General features: G+C 40.1%; 1 pseudogene; it reads right to left on the bottom strand.

Annotated features, from left to right (window-relative positions):
- Positions 1–530: 530 nt before the first annotated feature.
- Positions 531–1585, bottom strand: LOC133752528 (N-lysine methyltransferase KMT5A-like; annotated as a pseudogene).
- Between the last annotated feature and the right edge of the window lie 13717 nt (positions 1586–15302).

Genomic DNA, 15302 nt, shown 5'->3' with positions numbered 1-15302 from the left:
CTTTAAAAAATAATCATGCAGTTCAATGTGCGCCTGTAGAGGCACTGAGAGAACAAGAGCTTCGAAACTTGCAGCCAGGCCCCGGGGAGGCAGCGTCTCCCTCATGCCTGCCTGCCCAAGGAGGAAGGCCTGGCTCCGCACCCGGAGGCAGGAAACCGCTTCACTTTGGCTCTTTCCTCCAAATCCTGTGCTGGCTCTCTCACTGCTGGCACCGGGGAGCACGGATATTCGACTTGTATGCAAAAAAGATACAAAAACAACTAGAAAATAAAGCTTTGGGTGATATTAGGAGTAATTTGGTAACATAAGGAAATATATAGCCGTTTGAGTCCACCTTGGAAACCCATAACAGATATTTGAATACTATGGTGAAAATACTATGGTGAAAAGTCATTTTAACTTAAAAAAAGAGTCTGAAATAATCCACTGAGATTGAGTGTCAAAAAAAAAATCCCCATTGAGGGTACTTTGTCCTTTGGTGAGAAAAGGTTGGGTGGGGAGGGCGGTGGTGGTTAGTGCTTCAGCCAGACTCAAGCTGCAGTGGAGGCCTTCCTGGGGTCTCCCTAGTCATAGAAGAGCTCATCCAGGCCTCGACGTCCCTGGGGGAAGCAATGAGGATTTTGTGGGGCACACCATCTATATCACACAGTTTCGGTCTAAGAGTTCCCATGCTTGCTGTGGTTGATCAGTCTAACCAAGTGGTTCGCCTCTCATGTTGCATCCACACAGCAGGCTTTGCTCAGATGCTGGATATTGTACATGTAGCAGTCCATGAAAGACTCCTAGGCCTACAGACCCTCCCACCTCTTGACTTGGCATCAGTGAACTCAATGAGGTCGCCAGGATATTCCACCCCAATGCTGCCCTGAGGGGAACCACTTGGTGATGATCATGCCCCTGCCTTTGCCATCCATGAGGACAATCTTCATTGCTTCTTCCTTGTCTTTTTTTTAACTTTTATTTAATAAATATAAATTTTGAAAGTACAACTTTTAGATTATAGTGGTTTTCCCCCCATAACTACCCTCCCACCCTCTTTCCTACTCCCTTTCCCATCCCATTCTTCATTAAGACTCATTTTAATTATCTTATATACAGAAGATAAACTCTATTCTTTCCACTCTTCATACTGCAGCTTGTATTCGCTCTTCCTGGAGTTCTTTAGGACAGCGTAGAATTCCGTGAGTTTGTGATTCTATTGTGTATGTTCTAAATATTTTTTATGAGGGACCTGTGTGCCATTGAGGGGCTTTTTTCAGGGCTAGCTTGGCACCAGTTGCATTGAGAGAATGACAACACAAGGTCAGAGATTGGAGAGGTTCTGCTGCTTCCAATTTTTTGTTTGGAAAAGGTGTCAGGGTTCCTCTCTTGACATCTTGGGTCTTCTGTTCCTTGGACTTTATGGAATGTCGTATTGCATTGCCACCACTTCTTTTTCTCTCTGGTTTCCTGTAGATCCTGGCTAATGGTTTCCCCTGGCGTTTGACTTCGTAATGTGCAACTCAGTTCTCTTACTGAAGTGGAATGCATTCCAAAGCATTTGTTTGGCTTCATTTAAGAATAAAATGTTGGATTGTTCAGTAAACACATTCTGCCATTGGTGTGGGGCTTCCCCTGGCACCTCTGCTCCACCATCTCTGAGCTCAGAGCTCTTACTCCTGGCACAGTGCATGGATTTCTTCCTACAACTGTATTTTGGAATCACATATGGCGATACTTCCAGCTTGGTTCTTTTTGCTCAAGATTATTTTGACTTTGGGGGGTCTTTTATGGCTTGCATGACTCTTAGGATTATTTATTACTCTGTGAAAAGTGTATTAGAATCTTGATGGAGATTGCATTGAATATGTAGATTGTTTTGGATACTGTGGACATTTTATTAATTCTTCCAAGTCTTTTTTAAAAATATTTGTTTATTATTGAAAGACAAAATTACAGAGAGAGACAGATATACTCCATCACTGGTTTACTTCCCAAATGGTCGCAATGACTAGAGCTGATCCCAAGTTGTCCATGTGGGTGATATGTGGCAGGAGCCCAAAGACTTGATCCATCATCTGCTGCTTTCCCAAGCACCTTAGTAGGGAGCTGGATGGGACGTAGAGCAGCCTAGACTCAAACTGGTGACAATATGGGCTGCTGGCATGGCAGGAAGCAGCTTTCCCTGCTACACCACAATCTGGCCCCTCTTCCAAGTCTTGAATACAATATCTCTTGCTGTTTATTTGTGTAGTTTTCTTTTTCTTTTTTTTTTTAATTTGACAGACCGTGAGAGAGAGACAGAGAGAAAGGTCTTCCTTTCACATGCACAACACATGCACAATCCCTAACTCTGAGGAGTCAAACAATTTATATGCCCTAACTTTCAGGAGCTTAACTGTTTTGGAGAAGCTCAAGGATAAGGAGAAGGGTGTTCCCTTGACTATGATTTTCAGATATGATTCATCCTGCTCTTTTTTTTTTTGACAGGTAGAGTTATAGACAGTGAGAGTGAGAGACAGAGAGAAAGGTCTTCCCTCTGTTGGTTCACCCCCCAAATGGCCGTTACAGCCAGCACTGCGTTGATCCAAAGCCAGGAGTCAGGTGCCTCCTCCTGGTCTCCCTTGCACGTGCAGGGGCCCAAACACCTGGACCATCCTCCACTGCCCTCCCAGGCCACAGCAGAGAGCTGGACTGGAAGAGGAGCAGCTGGGACTAGCACCCAGCACCCATATGGGATGCCGGCGCCGTAGGCAGAGAATTAACCAAGTGAGCCACAACGCCAGCCCTATTTGTGTAGTTTTCAATTTCTTCATCATTTTATTTTTTTCAGTGTACAAATGTTTCACCTTCTTGGTTAAACTTAATTGTTGTATACAGGATTGTTTTCTTAGTTTCTTTCTCAGATCACTTGTTTTAGTATATTGAAGCACTACTGATCTTTGTATGTCGATTTTGTGTACTGCAACTATACTGAACTTACTTGTTAGATCTAATATTTTAGGTGTGCCTTGTGAATGCTCAACAAAGGATGACATCAGCAGAGGAGCATTTTAATGATCTAGTGGATAGAATGACATGTTCTTTGAGTATCAGTTGGTCTCTTTCTCACATTCCTTGCATAGTAGGCTCAGGAGTAAAATGGTCATACTGGTAGGAATGTGGTTTAGGAATGTACTCAGCAACATGGACATCCACTCATAAAGGCTGACTTAATATTAGCTACTTTTGAGTGCTCAGTGACCAAACATCAGAGACAGATACATAGTAGTCAATATGCACCATTACTTGAGGTAGTCAGCCTTCTGGAAAGTCAATTCCATTGGATAACTTTAGTCATGAAAAGGGCTGTGCTTTGTTCTAACAAGAATAGTCACTTACTCCACATACTGATTTAACTTCCCTGCATACAATGCTTCTGCTAACACTACCACCTGTGGATTTACAGAATCCCTAATATAACATCATGGTATTCTACACATCATTGCTTCTGAACAAGAAATTCACTTCACAGCAAATGAAGTGTAGCAATGGACCCATGCTCATGGAATTCACTAATATTATATTCTCCAACATCCAAAAGCAGCTTATCTGATAGAGCAGCAGAATAACCTTTTTAAAGGCTTAGGTTCACTGCCTGCTAAGTGACAATACTTCACTGGACTGGGGCAAGTTTCTATAGATGGCAATCTGTGCTCTGAATCAGTATCCAGTAGATGTTACTATTTCTCCAATAGCCAGGTTTTACAGGTTCAGAAATCAAGGGGTGGGAGTGGGAATGGAACCAGTTAGTATTACCCTCGTGATCCTCTAGTAAAATATTTGCTTTCACTTCTCATGACCTTATTCTCTGCTGGACTGGAGGTCTTAGTTTCAAAGGTAGATATGCTTCCATCAGGAGACAGAATAATGATTCCATTGATCTGGATGCTAAACTATCTCTAAGCTACCTCAGATTTCTCCTGCATCTAATTCAACTGGCAAGAGGGGTCTTACTGTGTTGACTGTAGTAATTGATCTTGACTACTAAGCGGAATTCAGCTTGTACCATGGAGGTAAGAAATAATATTCCAAAATGCAGAAAATTCCTTCGGAAATTTCTTAGTATTATCATGTTCTGTGATTAAGGTAAACTACAATTCAATCCATGAAAGGCTACTAATTACCAAGACCGCTTAAGAATCAAGGATTCAGGGGCCAGCGCTATGGCATAGTGGGTAAAGCCACTGCCTGCAGTCCCAGCATCCCATATGGGCATTGGTTCATGTCTTGGCTGCTCCACTTCTGATCCAGCTCTCTGCTATGGCCTGGGAAAGCAATGAAGGATGGCCCAAGTCCTTGGGTCCCTGCACCCGCGTGGGAGACCCAGAAGAAGCTCCTGGCTTTGGATCGGCATAGCTCCAGCTGTTGCAGCCAATTAGGGAGTGAACCAGCGGATGGAAGACCTTTCTCTCTCTCTCTCTCTCTCTCTCTCTGCCTCTCCTCTCTGTGTAAATCTGACTTTCAAATAAATAAATATTTAAAAAAAAAAGAATGAAGGATTCAGTCACCTCACCAGGTAAAGATCTACAACTATATGAATGGCTCACTGAAGGATTTTGGGATTTTGGATAGTGAATATAGTTATAAATACCACCTAGTACTATGAGACCAATTATACAAATGAGGAGGATTGTAATATTGAATTTATTCTTACTTTATTATGAATATAGTTGTGGTTATACACAAGTATACTAAGCAAATATCTTTGCTTCCTTTCTTATTCCCTTATCATGTAACTAAACATGCATTGACATTTTTTCATGGTGTTTATATATTCATAATTTTATGCTATAGTGTCTAATTAAAGAATCCAAATTATTGGATCAAGGAAAAGAGTAAATATGCTTGAGGATTTTACCTCCTCTTCTGGAGAAAAAGTTAGTCCCTTTTCAGTTGTACACAATGCAGATGTATCATATAAGTGGAATCAGGACCTAGTGATTTTATTTGGTGATTAAGTATGGATTAAGGAAATGTGCCATGGGTACCAAGGTGGGATTTGTGCTGCTTAATCTTATGTGTCAACTTGACTAGGCTACAAGAAGTCCAGGTATCTGGCTACATATTATTCTGTTAGGGTGCTTTTGAATCAGCAGATTAAGTAAAGCTGGTTATTCTCCCCATTGTGCCAATGTGGGAGCCTCACCCAATCCACTGAAGGACTGAATAGAACACAAAAATGGAGTAAAAAATAATGAGCTCTCTGCCTGTTTTGAACTGAGACATTGATCTTTGCCAGCCTTTAAGCATGGACTGAAATTAAACCATTGGCTGTCCTGAGTCTCCAGCCTACCAACTGCAGATCATGGGGTTTCTCAGACTCCATAAGCATGTGAGCCACTTCCTTAAAATAAGTTTATGTGTGCATGTATGTGTACATAGATATGTGTGGTGATATATATTCACGTGCATTTGTTATATATTTATAGGTATATATAAGCATGTTTATATATTTATTATAAATTTTCTATATGCTTATATCTTCAATATGTATACTTGCCAGAAATAACAAGTACAGATGAACAAATAATAAAGAATGACCATATAATACACATATTGATTTCTCTTCAGATGATTTTCCATACACCCCCCATGAATGTGTGTATGTGTGTGTGTGTGTGTGTGTATGACACTTCAAAATGGAACTAAAAGGTGGGTTTAGTTAGGTGAAAAAATTTTGAAATTCATACATATTTTTTCACAGTATGCATTTCCATAAATGTTTTTGAGAACTCCTCATATAATGCTCACATTGTTCATAGCTTTCACTATTTTAAATACTGCTAAATTTTAAATACTGCCATTTGGGAAGTGAACCAGAGGATGGGAGACTTCTCTCTTTATGCCTCTGTTTCTCCGTAACTCTTTCAAATATATAACTAAATCTTAAAAAAAAAGATAGAGTGACTAGAGAATTTTATTACTTCTCTCTGCTTCACAGTTCACTTGTAGACTAATGGAACAGATAAACCAAGTGCTTCCAGAGATATAATATGCACTTCCTGCATCACTGAGCTTTTTTAAAATATTTAGATGAAATAAAAATAAAATCATAAAATTAAAATCAACAGTTTATTCTTGGCTTTCTTCACTTAACTGGACAGAAACTTGTCTGTTTTACTCATTTCAGTAGCCTTAAGGCCTATAGCGGCATTTGGCATTTGATGCTAAATAAATATTTGTTGAATGAGGGAATCACTAGTTGTTGTTTGGTTGTGTTTCAGCAGATGGAAAACTATTAATTAGACAAGTTATAGTTGCAGCAAATAAAGATGAAAACAGAAATTTTTGTTCTGTTTTGAACATGTTGAGACATTTTAGTAGATATATTAGGTAGACAGTTTGATATAGAGGCCTGCACTTAGAAAACATATCTGTTCTGGAGATATACATTTCAGAATTGTCCATATGTAAGTAGTAATGAAGCTATGTGTGTGAATGGAATTATATTTTCATAGGATAAAAAAATCACAGAACAATAAGAACCCTAGATTAAGCCTTGAAAAACATCCATGTTTAATGTTGAACCTTTGATAGTGTCACAGAAGAAAAGACAGAGTGGTAAGAGAAAAGCCAAGAGAATAGGGAAAGTAAGAGAAATTAGTGGTATAAATAATTATAGCTAATATTGATTTTTTAAGCATTTTAAAATTTGTTTTACTTATTTGAATGGCAGAATGACAGAAAGAGGGAGAGACAAAGAGGTCTTTCATACACTGGTTCATTCCCCCATATGGCCGCAATGGCCAGGGCTGGGCCAGGCCAAAGCCAGCAGCCTGGAACTTCTTCCAGGTCTCCCAAATTGGGGGCAGGAGCCCAATTACTTGGACCATCTTCTGCTGCTTTCCCAGGTGCATTAGCAGAGAGCTGTGATAGAAAGTGTAGCAGCTAGAAATGGCACTGGCATTCAGATATGGCATGCTGGCATCACACAGGCATCAGCTGCACCACAATGCTGCTCCCCAATCCTGATTTTTAAAAGCTTTTATTTATTCACTTTATTTACACGAAAGTCAAAGAGGCAGACAGAAAGAGACAGAGATCTCCCACCGACTGTTTCACTCCTCAAATGCCAACAATTGCCAGGGCTGGTCCAAACCAGAAACAAGAGCTCAAAATTCAATACAGGTCTTGCATGAAGGTGACAGAGACCTAACCACTTTAACCATCAGCTGCTGCTTCCCAGGGTGTGCACTAGCAGGAAGTTGGAATTGGGAGTGGAACTTTGATTCAAACTGAGAAGCTCCGATGTGAGATGCTTGTATTCAAACTGGCATCTCAAATACTATCCTAAATGCCTACTACCACTCCACCCCCATAATCTTGATTTTATATTTTTATGGGTTTATTTAAGTTTTTAATTTTGATTTTTATCTTTTAGCTATTTATTTGCTTATTTTCATTTAAAAACTTGTAACTGATACATGAAAATTGGGAGGGTCACATGAAGTTTGGGTATGTAAATTAATTGTGTAATGTTCAAATCAGGTTAAACATCTATTTTCTCTTCTGTCTTCTTTGAATTGCACAGTACATTATTGTTTTCTATAGTCACCCTACTGTGCAGCAGAAAATCAGAACTTCTTTAGCCATTTATTAAAATTTTGCCTGTAAGAAATATCTTCTTTCATAAAACTTTTCTCTCTTTTTTTGAGATTGATTTATTTGAGAGGTAGAGTTAGACAGAGAGAGAGGAAGAGACAGAAAGAGGTCTTCCGTCTCATGGTTCACTCCCCAAATAGCTGCAATGGCCAGAGCTGAAGCCAGAAGCTAAAAGATGCTTCTGGGTCTCCCATGCACGTTCAGGAACCCAAGCACTTGGGCCATCTTCCCCTCCTTTCCTAGGCCATAAAACTTTTCATAGATTAAAAACAGTAGCCAGAAAAATATTTGATAATGTATCATGGTCGTATTAGTTCCCTACTGTTGTTACAGAAAACTACCAAAACTTAGTAACTTAAATTCATTATGGATCTCAAGATCAGATGTCCAAAATGAGTCTTAAAGTACTTAAATCAAGGTGTGGGGTGGACCAGTCCTTTTGGGAGTCCTCAGTGGAAAATCTGTTCCCTTGCCTTTGTTGGCTTCTAGAGGCCGTCTACATTTTTTTTGGTTTGTGGTTTCTTCCTCCAAATTCAAATAAAGTACCACGGCATCTTCGCTAGTCTGTTACTTACTTCCTCCTTTCTGTGATAAATGTTTAATTCAAGATAAACTCCCTATCTCAAGATACTGAACTTATTCACAGCCCCATCTACAAAATGCTTTTTACCATGTAGGTGACACATTCACAGATTGTAGGGATTAGGATATATCCATCTGTGGGACCATCATTCAATCTACCATAATGACTTTTGTCTCAGAAATCATAATCAACCTTGAATTCATAAAACACATACTTCAGACATAACAATAGCATGTATGATGTAGTCAGAGTGTAGAGGGCTCCCACGTTATTTCCTTGAATGAGAGTCAGGACTTTAGAAGGAAATGAAGAAAGAGTAGTAACAGGAAATACATTGCATAAAAAATTGACTTAAATGAAAGATCTCTATGAGTGAGATCCCAGTGGAAAGAACGGGCCATCAAAGAAGGAGGTACCTTTCTCTGAAGGGAGGAGAGAAGTTCCACTTTGACTATGGCCTTGTCTAAATAAGAGCGGAGGTGGTGAACTCAAGAGGTTTCTATAGCCTTGGCAACTCATGACAAGAGCTTCGGGTGATTACTGACGTCATAAATAAGAGTGTCAATTGTTAAACTGACACTAGGAGTCACTGTGCACTTACTCCCCATGTAGGATCTCTGTTCTTAATGTGTTGTACTATGTGTATTAATGGTATAACTAGTACTCAAATGGTACTTTATACTTAGTGTTTCTGTGTGGGTTCAAACTGGTGAAATCTTTACATAGTATATACTAAATTGATCTTCTGTATATAAAGATAATTGAAAATGAATCTTGATGTGAATGGGATGGGAGAGGGAGTGGGAGATGGGGTAGTTGCAGGTGGGAGGGAGGTTATGGGGGGGAAAAGCCGCTATAATCCAAAAGCTGTACTTTGGAAATTATATTTATTAAATAAAAGTTTAAAAAAAAGAAGATACCTTGCATAAGCCTTTTTTTTTAATCAAAAGTTATGGGAATGGGAAATATTAAACATTATATCCTGAAGGGAAGGTTAGAATCTTTGAAATAAAATATAACTTAAATTTAAAGGACTTACATTCATATAGCATAAAGATAACAAGATATTTTGACTTGAATTTATGTAATATTGACAGAAAGGGATTTGAGATAAGTAGAGATATAACTGAACCTCACATCTGATTGTGCTATGACAGCAAGGGTAGATTTCACAATGAGAGAAAAGCTCAAGAATGAATAATTTGTGAGTATGAGATGATTAATTCAGATTTAGGCATGCCGAGTCTGAAGACCTAGAAGAATATGAACAAAAATGCTCACTATAATGCTGAAAATTGTGATCTGCTTCTTAGGAAATATTATCAAAAAGAAATTTTGAAGTTTTTCACTTATAAGTGATAATTTAAGCCATAGGGCCTCATGAAATTACTGAGAGTTATAGTATAAACACACACATATTTTATATACACATATATGCATATATGTAAATTATACAGTAGATGTGAGCATATAGCCAAAAAATACCTACTTATATGCTAGTGTGAAATATATTTACAATTTAGCTTATTGATGTGGGCTTGTGGCACAGGGGTTAATATGTCATATGGGACACCTACATCCTTTAAATGAGTGCCAGATTCAAATCCTGGCTAATCATCTTCCAATCCATGTTCCTGTTAATGTGAACCTTAAGAGCAACAGGTGATGGCTCACATATTTGGGTCTCTGACACCCAGGCAGGACACCTGGATTGAGTACTGGGCTCCTGGCTTTGGCCTGTCCAGGCCTGGCTATGGCAGGTACTTGGGAAGTGAACCAGTGAATGGAAGAGCTCTATCCATCTGTCTCTTTACTTTAAAATGAAGTGAAAATACTTTTTAAAAAATAAAATAAATAAAAGTTAGCTTATGTAGCATTCATGTGCCTTAACAAAAAAAACTGCTTGAAAAAGTGGCATGAATCCAAATCTGAGACATAAAGAGCTTTGGAAAACAGACAAAGCAAGTTTCTATTATTAAAAACGAAAATAGAGGGGCCGGCACTGTGGAGCAGTGGGTTAAAACCCTGGCCTGAAGAGCCGGCATTCCATATGGTCGCAGGTTCTAGTCCTGGCTGCTCCTCTTCCGATTCAGCTCTCTGCTGTGGCCTAGGATAGCAGTGGAGGATGGCCCAAGTCCTTGGACCCCTGCACCCGTATGGGAGCCTGGAAGAAGCTCCTGGCTCCTGGCTTCGGATCAGCACAGCTCCCGTCATTGCGGCCATCTGGGGAGTGAATCAGCAGATGGAAGACCTCTCCCTCTGTAACTCTGTCTTTCAAATAACTAAAATAAATCTTAAAAAAAAAAGAAAACAGAAAAATTTTATCCTCAAAACAGTCATCATCTTTATAGTGAAGAAGAATTAATATATTTGTTCATTGCTTCTCACTTTTGAAGATATCAGCCAATGTTAAGGTGTAATCTAGGACACATAAAAATATCCGTGGAGAACACAGTTACACAAATATCTTTTCAGATGTTATAGTGATTGGAATCATGAAATTAATGGCATTCAGCTCTTTTAGCTCTCTAGGCATGTTTTTCTGTCTTCATCAATCAGCTCTGCTAGGGACAAATGCATGGCTACACTTTAACCAGATTGCCCCATTGTTTAAAAGAAAGCTATTTAAATAACTTAATGTTCAGTTTCACTACTTCAGGGCATATTTTGAACTGTGTAAATAACTGTGTTATTACCTTATTTTATGAAACTTGTCTCTGAGGAGCATTCTCCCAATCACCCTGTTCTTGTTAGAGATTGTAGAAGGAATTTTGTCACTCTGCAGAGAATGGATTGAGAACCAATGTTATTTGTGTCACCTCACTTGGTTCACTCCAATTGGTTTAACTGGCACTAAAAAGATTATGTGAATGTGCTTTGGAATCCACAGGAATTTAATGTGAAGAAAGATTGTTTTTGCTTTATATTTTTCTTTTGTAGGAGAGGTATGTGTATATAACTAAAAATAATTTAAATGAACAAAATATTTGAATTGGATTTTGTAATTTAATGCAGTTATACATTGTAGTGGATGTTTTAACTTATAAACATTTCTCAATCACATACGAGTGCACTCATAACTATGTAGCTAATTTCTGTGTAATCTTATTATCTCTGGATCATTTATAATTGTTCACAGAATCAGGTCAATAAAATATTGTGCAAAACGTAGATTTTGCATTTTTTCTAAAGATATACTTTCACACCATTCTTTCTTGACAACAGCTTATTTCCTTAATATCACAGCATTGAAATATTGTGTAAGAAATTGAAAACATTTGTTGGAATGCATAGCTCATATAATCTGACTTTGTCTTGTGCTGTGATTTTCTTGTTTGACACTTAAATATTTCATAATTGCCAACCTTCTCCAGGTTCGTGACTTCAGGCAATGCAGTTATCATTACACCCATTAATAGAGGAAACAGCTGTCATACACAGAGGTTCAGGCACTGAGGAATCACATCTAGGGTTCTGATTACTGAGCCATCAGGAACAAGGACAGAATGTCTACTGTAACCACTTCCATTAAACACTGTAGTTGCTAGTCCTTACTAATGAAATAAGGCAAAAAAAAATGAAAACTGGAAAAGAAGAAATTCTCTTTATTCATAGATGACATTATTTTGTACATACCAAATGCTAAAGGATCTAGAGACTATTAGAAATAATAATTAAAATAAGACATGTCACGGCAGTTTCCAGAGTCATCCAATCACAGCCTGTTGCCAGGCAGTTTCCAGAGCCATCCAATCACAGCCTGTCGCCAGGCAGCTTCCAGAGCCATCCAATCACAGCCTGTCGCCAGGCAGTTTCAAATCCATCCAATCACAGCCTGTCGCCAGGCAGTTTCCAGAGCCATCCAATCACAGCCTGTTGCCAGGCAGTTTCCAAAGCCATCCAATCACAGCCTGTTGCCAGGCAGTTTCCAAAGCCAGGCTGTGATTGGTTGGGGTATAGACCGCCCCTTGACCAGATTGGCTGGTCTTGGCTATATAAGTTGTTGTACCAACTGTAATAAACGAGTCTGCGGGCTGCTCCCCTCAAGCCTGCTTTCACCGGACTCCCGGGGTCTGTGTGTTGACTCCGCGCCTCTTGCCCCCACCACGCTGCTCCTCTCAGAAACGAACCCACTGCAACATTGTTGAGAAATCAATGGCAACAAAATCCCTAATGACTTTTTCTTGGAAAAATTTTAACAAACTGATTTGAAAATGCCATGGTCTTAGAATAGTTGAAACAATAAAAAATAGAAGAGCAAGTTGGGTAGAAATATAACTAATGTAAAATGTTAATATATATTGTTTACTTCCAGCCTGGCTACACAAGATTCTTTCTAGTATCCAATCCACAATAAAACTCTTGAAAACATTAAAAAATAAAACTATCTAATGCATCTGGGCTTTTCTTGAAGAGTAATACCATCAAGGTGGTGTAGAACAAGATATTAGTCTTCATTTCTCTACAAGAAACAAATATATACAACTATCCACAAAATAAAATAACTGTCAAAGTCCTCAAGGGATCATTTAAGAATCTGCAGCCACATAGAAAATATTGCTTGTGAGATCAGACTATCTGAGATGTCTGCAGATAGTTAGGAACGAAAAAGGAGAACATAGGTTATTAGTGTCATGCTATGGGAATCAGTGGTCTCCAGTAGCCGGCTTTTCAAAGGACACTAGCATCTTTGGCCACTGAGGATACCAATACTCATTCCCAATGAGAAACCCCAGAGAAGGAGATGCAGCTGCACACAGTCTTCCACTTAGAAGCAGCCAACTGTGGTGCTACTCTGGGTATGGAGCCACAGTCTCTCCCAGTTCTGTGCATGGCCCTTACCCCGAGCCATGGTTACTCCACAGGTACCCACACTCAAGATATCAGCTCTATGACTACATTATACCTTATCATGTTAGAGAGCTATAGTGATAGCAACCTAGTTTGCATACTCAGGTCCTGGACACAAGGTCTTCACATGTGTACCTGTGCCCTAGAAAATGCTTAACCACTATAGAGAGCTCACTGGTATACCATACCATGGAGCCACTATAGATATGTGTACTTCTGCACTCCAGACCCTGGCTTTAAGGCTGTGCCAACAGCCCACATCTACATCTCAAACACCAAAATCACCAAGTTTACATTCAAGCTCACAGTATGAGTGATAGAGTCAAGGTTGCCTTGTGCATATCCATGATCCAAACATGCAGAGCTAAGCCCTTCCTGAAACCCTGGATCCACCATAACTCTGTGCAAGTATGTGCTCCTGTCCCTATCAACCCAGCTACCTACACTTCGCACCAATGTTAGTCAGACTTTCATTACTACAACAAATACCAATGACAAACTACTTGGAAAGAAGGAGGTTTATGCTAGTGCATGGTTTTTGAGATTTGCTGAGTAAGACAGGGTAGGTCCATGGGTTCTACCATCTGGTGCAGCTGGAGGCTGCCAGCAGAGGAGCATGTATTAAGAAAGAGTCACAGGGCCAGGGCTGTGGCGCAGCAGGTTAAAGCCCTGGCCTGAAGCGCCAGCATCTCATATGGGCACCGGTTCTAGTCCCAGCAGCTCCTCTTCTGATCCAGCTCTCTGCTATGGCCTGGGATAGCAGTAGAAGATAGCTCAAATCCTTGGGCCCCTGCACCCATGTGGGAGGCCCAGAGGAAGCTCCTGGCTCCTGGTTTCGGATCGGTGCAGCTTCCGCCGTTGCGACCATCTGGAGAGTGAACCAGCGGATGGAAGACCTTTCGCTCTGTCTCTACCTCTCTCTGTAACTATGTCTTTCAAATAAATAAAATCAATCTTTAAGAAAAACAGTCACATGACGAGCCAGTAAACAGAGAGCAGCTGGGCCCAATTCAAACTTTTCTACCAAACCATCTTACAAGAATTACCTATGAGGGGTCCAGCACCGTGGCTCACTTGGTTAATCCTCCTCCTGCGGTGCCAGCATCCCATATGAGCACCAGGTTCTGGTACCGGTTGCTCCTCTTCCAGTCCAGCTCTCTGCTGTGGCCCGGGAAGTCAGTGGAGGATGGCCCAAGTGCTTGGGCCCCTGCACCTGCATGGGAGACCAGAAGGAGGCATCTCGCTCCTGGCTTCGGATTGGCACAGCACCGGCCACGGCGGCCATTTGGGTAGTGAACCAACAGAAGGAAGACCTTTCTCTCTGTCTCTCTCTCTCTCTCTCACTGTCTATATCTCTACCTGTCAAATAAATTAAAAAAAAAAAGAATTACCTATGAAGGGAAAACTTCCAATAACCTTAGGACCCCTACTGGGACCACCTCCTAATTTATATAATTAGATTAAGCCTCCATCCTTTTGATACCATCAATCCATGACTTTGGCACTTAAACAACTGCATGAGTTGGGGAGCCAAATCCTTTCCAAATTATAGCTCATGCTGTTACAGATATGGCAAGGGTTGTTGCCTGTACCCTGAGAACTTATACCAATACCATCTCAGGCCACAGGGCTATATTTCCTTGCATGCCTGTGCTTCAGATCTTGACAACATGGTTAATTCACAGGTGTGACTTACCAGAAACCAATGTTTCTGCTATTAAACGTGGGCCTATTGGTTAAATTTAGTGACAAGAGGGACCCTTCAGCCAAATATTCTTCTGTTAGAGCAAAGATGAGAACTCTAATATTCATTACTACTGAGGACACTCAACAGCCCTCACAGCCATTGAAGATAGCCACAGCACTGGCCAACAAGGATAGATACAATTTTGCTGACTTCAGCTAACAGAACTTCACGTACCCATGCAATTTTACTGACTTTAGTTAACAGAGCTTTATAGATACTACACTTCTGCACCTTCACTAGTGCCAAAGAAATGTAACAGGAAATTAAACAAAACCTTTCCAGTCTGATCCTGAAGACAAAGCACAATCAAAGTAATAGTTACCCAGAGGTGGAAGTGGTCCAATATAAAAAAAAATGGACCAGTTAAAAGCAAAGGTCATGGCATAGATTTGGGGGATGCCCAAGGCATTTTGTTTGTGGACTTTCTAGCAAGCCAAAAAGCCATACAACCTGCTTATTAGAATATTTTGAGAAAGGTAGCCAATCATTTAGCAGAAA

Source organism: Lepus europaeus, chromosome X, assembly GCF_033115175.1.
Source record: "Lepus europaeus isolate LE1 chromosome X, mLepTim1.pri, whole genome shotgun sequence".
Classification (NCBI taxonomy): domain Eukaryota; kingdom Metazoa; phylum Chordata; class Mammalia; order Lagomorpha; family Leporidae; genus Lepus; species Lepus europaeus.
The sequence above is the reverse complement of the archived record's forward strand: the minus strand, read 5'-3'. Positions and strand labels throughout refer to the sequence as shown.